Raw genomic sequence first — 5,032 nt, 5'->3', positions numbered from 1 at the left:
AAAACGGAAGATGATAGAGAAGAGTGCATTCAGAAAGTAAACTAGAATTTGCAAGAAAAGTAAATATACAGAATGTAGTTCCCAATAATGCCAAGCCTCCTTCTAGTTTAAAACTACTTCTATATATACTACTCTTCTTGATCTTCTAGTCAGCTCTTCAAGTCTTGGATATTGGCCTTTGATCTTGAGTTAAAGCAGTTACAATCTTTCGTGGGATCAGCTTTGCTTGCAGAAAAAGTGTGAGTCAGGCATGGGTGGACGTTAGTTAGGACGTTAGTGGTGTTAACGTTAAGTGTAAATTTGGGTTCAAAAATGTTAGTGACGATAACCTTTTTCACTAACGCTCCAAACCAAATTGATCCACATTAACTTCAACGTTAGTGGCACTAACGTGACCACTAACGTTGCCTCTTAGTCCTTCACAAATGTTATTGCCATTCACCTTTACCAATAACATTGCTCCTTAGTCTTTCACAAACGTTATTGGTATTCACCTTTACCAATAACGTTGCTCCTTGCTTCTCTTCCCTACGTTAGTGATCCACGTTAGTGTAACTAACGTGGCCCTTAACGTGGGCATGCCCAAGCTTTGAGGGTGTTAGTGACACTCACCTTTGTCACTAACGCTTCAAAACACCCCTTCTTCCCACGTTAGTGCCTCACGTTAATTGCATTAACGTGATCACTAACGTGGTAGTAATTGCCATCTCCAATGTTAGTGACAAAGGTGAGTGTCACTAATGTTGGCCTATCATTCCTTGCTCCACGTTACCCTTCACGTTAGTGGTCTTAACATGACCACTAACGTAGGCAATATTGGCTTAGTCCAACGTTAGTGACAAAGGTGAGTGTCACTAATGTTGGCAATTTCTTTCTCCTTTCACGTTAGAGTTCACGTTAATTGGATTAACGTGACTCTTAATGTGGCTATGTGTGGCCTTTTGGAACGTTAGTGGTGTTCACCTTTACCACTAACGTTGGAGCTCCCCTTTCCTTTCCACGTTAGCTCCCACGTTAATGTAACTAACGTGGCAACTAATGTGGGCTATGATGGCTTTTGAAGGTGTTATTAGCGATCACTTTTTCCATTAACGCTGCAAACTTACTCCCATTCCACATTAGTGGTCACGTTAGTTAGACTAACATGGCTGCTAACGTGGCTCTTCCTTGCTTCCTTTGTCCTGAAATCAAGCAAATAAAGTGCATCAAAGCTTGGTTCTAAATCATGAGATCATGCATCATCCATTTTATCATTCAATTCATGCATAATTCTCATGAAATCATGTAAAGTTCACAATGTTTGCTTGAATCAAGATGTAAGTGTATTTTTACCCAAAACATGCTTATTTTCTAAGAAAATGCATGAAACTACCCTAAAATAGTAAAGAAAAGGTCAGTTAAACTGACCAAGATGCCCTGGCATCACATGTACTGGTTATTTGCAACCATCTCAATGAGTTCCTGGGCTTCTACAGGTGTTTTTAGATGAAGGGATCCACCAGAAGAATGGTCCAATGACATCTTTGACATTCCAGACAGACCATCATAGAATATACATATGATCCTCCATTCTCGAAGCATGTCAGAAGGACACCTTTTGGTTAATTGCTTGTATCTTTCCCAAGCTTCATAGAGGGATTCACCTTCCTTCTGTTTGAAGGTTTGGACTTCCACTCTAAGCTTGCTCATCTTTTGAGGTGGAAAGAATTTGGTCAAGAAAGCATTGACCAACTTGTCCCAAGAGTTCAGGCTTTCTCTAGGTTGTGAGTCCAACCATGTTCTAGCTTTGTCTTTTACAGCAAAGGGGAAAAGCATAAGTCTGTAGACCTCGGGATCAACCCCATTGGTCTTAACAGTATCACAGATTTGCAAGAATTCTACTAAGAACTGATGAGGATCTTCCGATGGAAGTCCATGAAACTTGCAATTCTGTTGCGTTAGAGAAACCAATTGAGGCTTAAGCTTAAAGTTGTTTGCTCTAATGGCAGGAATTGAGATGATTCTTCCATAAAAGTTGAAAGTTGGTGCAGTATAGTCACTAAGCATCTTCCTTACATCTCTGGCATTGTTGTTGGGTTCCGCTGTCATGTCTAATTCTTTTTCGAAATTCTCTGAAAGGTTCTCTCTGGAGTGTTGTGCTTTAGCTTCTCTTAGCTTCTTCTTTAGAGTTTTTTCAGGTTCAGCATCAGCTTCAACAACAATGTTTTTATCCCTGTTTCTGTTCATATGAAAAAGAATAGAACAAAAGGGAGTAGTGGAATCCTCTATGCCACAGTATAGAGATTCCTTGATGTGTCAGAGGAAAAGGAGTAGAAGAATGAGAAAAGAGATGAGGTGAGTTCGAAAATTTTTTAGATTAGTGGAGGAGGAATATTAGCAATTAAATAAAATAAATAGAAAGAGATGAGAGAAAGAGAGTTTTCAAAAATTTTAAAAGAAATAACATAAAATTAGAATTTAAAATAATTAGTTAATTAAAAAGATTTTTGAAAAAGGGGTTAGTGATTTTCGAAAATTGGAAGTGGAAAAGTGGTTAGGTGGTTTTGAAAAAGATAAGAAATAGTAATTAGTTAAAAAAGAGTTGAAAATAATTTTGAAAAGATAAGAAGTTAGAGAAAAGATTTTGAAATCAAAATTTAAAAAGATATGATTAAAAAATATTTGATTGAAAAAGATTTGATTAAAAAAGATATGATTTTAAAAAGATATGATTGCAAAGATATAATTGAAGAAAATTTGATTTTTAAAAAGATATGATTGAAAATATATGGTTGAAAAAGATTTTATTTTTTTTAAAATAATATGGTTGAAAAGAAAATTAAAAAGGGAAAAAAATTTTATTTTTAAAATTGATGACTTGACTAACAAGAAACTAAAAGACATGATTCTAGAATTCAAAGATTGAACCTTTCTTAACAAGAAAGTAATAAACTTGAAATTTTTGAATCAAAACGTTAATTGTTAGCAAGGAGTTTTTGAAAATGTGAAAAGATAAGATTTTAAAATTATGAATTAAAATATGAAAATTTGAAAAAAAGTTAAATTTGAAATGAAATTACCTCCCATATGTCATCCAGGCGTTAAACGCCCAGGATGCTATCCATTCTGGCGTTTATCGCCTTGCCAGATACCCTTGCTGGCGTTAAATGCCAGAATTCCTTCCTTACTGGATGTTTTTCTAAACGCCCAGCTTTTTCTCTGTGATTCCTCTGCTGTATGTTCTAAATCTTCATTTCTCTGTATTATTCACTTGAAAAGAGATATTTTTATTTTTGAATTTTTAATGAAGAGAGAGAAAAACAACAAAATGAAATAAAACATAAAAATGCAACAACAAAACAAGTAATGCATGCAAGGACACTTTGAATGTCAAGATGAACACCAAGAGCACTTTGAAGATCATGATCAACATCAAGGACATATTTTTGAAAATTTTTAAGAAAAGAAAGATATGCAAGACACCAAACTTAGAAATTTTTAATGTTTAGAGACTATGGATTTGAAAATGCATATGAAAAACAGGAAAAGACACAAAACAGGAGAATTTAAAGATCAGAACAAGGAAAATCATCAAGAACAACTTGAAGATCAATGAAGAACACAATGCATGAATTTTTTTTTTGAAAAATTGAGAAAATTTGAAAACATGCAATTGACACCAAACTTATAATTTGACACTAGACTCAAACAAGAAACACAATATTTTTTTGGTTTTTATGATTTTATTAAACATTTTTTGTATTTTTTGAAAATAAAACAAAAATTACCCAATCTAAGAAACAAGATGAACTGTCAGTTGTCCATACTCGAACAATCCCTAGCAACGGCGCCAAAAACTAGGTATGCAAAATTGTGATTCACACTTTTCACAACTCCGCATAGCTAACCAGCAAGTGCACTTGGACGTCCAAGTAATACCTTACGTGAGTAAGGGTCAATTCCATGGAGATTGTCGGCTTGAAGCAAGTTATGATCATCTTGTAAATCTCAGTCAGGCGGATTCAAATGGTTACGAGGTTTGATAGTAAAAAGAACAATAAAACATAAAATAAAATAAAGTCACTTTTGTAGTTCCTTGGTGAGAATTTCAGATAAGCGTTTGGAGATGCTTTGTTGCCTCTGAACCTTTGCTTTCCTACTGTCGTCATCCAATCATGTGTACTCCCTTCTCATCATGCGTACGCACGACATTTGGTGCATACACATCCTTGCATGAAGTCACCGTTGTGCGTACGCACCTTTGCAACAGCTTCCAAACTTCATTTTCTTCATGATTTCTTCCTTTTGCATGCTTTTCTTTTCACTTCTTCCATCCCATACTTGCCTTGGAAACCTGAAATCACTCAAAAAATACATCATGGCACCAAATGGGATTAAAGTGAATTAATTTTATATATTTTAAGGCCTAAAAAGCATGTTTTCACAATTAAGCACACTTTAGGAAGAAATCTCAAATGCATGCTATTTGGATGAATAAATGTGGGTTTATATGATGAAATCCACTCAAATCATACCAAAATATATCATAAAATTTGGATTCGTCATGCACCAACGCTTCCTCCAACGTAGGTATCAAAATTCTGCAGAGCCTTTCCTCTCAACGTTTGAGGCAATGTTGGTGGTCCAACTTTGGCCACCAACGATGCTTCCTCTTCTTTTTTTCCATGGTCATTCTTCAACTTCCTTCCATGCTTTTCTTCACCTATGATCAAGTAATACATACATCAAAGCCTTGCTAATATCCTGAGAGATTGAATCATTCTTAGCATACAAGTAATTATGGCATAAATCTCATGAAAAAGCATCAAAGTAACTATGTTTGCATGAATCAAGGTGTGTTTGAACTTTTAATCCAAAAGCTTACTTATGGAACAAGAAAGTACATAAAACCTAATGAAATCAAAAGTAAAATGCTAGTGAAACTAGCCTAAGATGCCTTGGCATCACAACACTAAACATAATTCTTGCTTGTCTCCAAGCAAGCACTGAATTATGAGAAGAATGAATGAAACGGAAGAAAATACATGTCCAT

General features: G+C 35.1%; 1 non-coding gene across 1 annotated transcript; it reads left to right on the top strand.

Moving 5' to 3' along the window:
- The first annotated feature begins 1,575 nt into the window (after positions 1 to 1,575).
- LOC112799117 (small nucleolar RNA R71) lies at positions 1,576 to 1,683 on the top strand. The gene has a single exon (XR_003200694.1). It is a non-coding gene; the product is annotated as a small nucleolar RNA R71 (small nucleolar RNA).
- The last annotated feature ends 3,349 nt before the right edge of the window (positions 1,684 to 5,032 follow it).

Source organism: Arachis hypogaea, chromosome 4 (genome assembly GCF_003086295.3).
Source record: "Arachis hypogaea cultivar Tifrunner chromosome 4, arahy.Tifrunner.gnm2.J5K5, whole genome shotgun sequence".
Lineage (NCBI taxonomy): Eukaryota > Viridiplantae > Streptophyta > Magnoliopsida > Fabales > Fabaceae > Arachis > Arachis hypogaea.
Note: the sequence above shows the minus strand (reverse complement) of the source record. Positions and strands in the feature narration are given on the sequence as shown.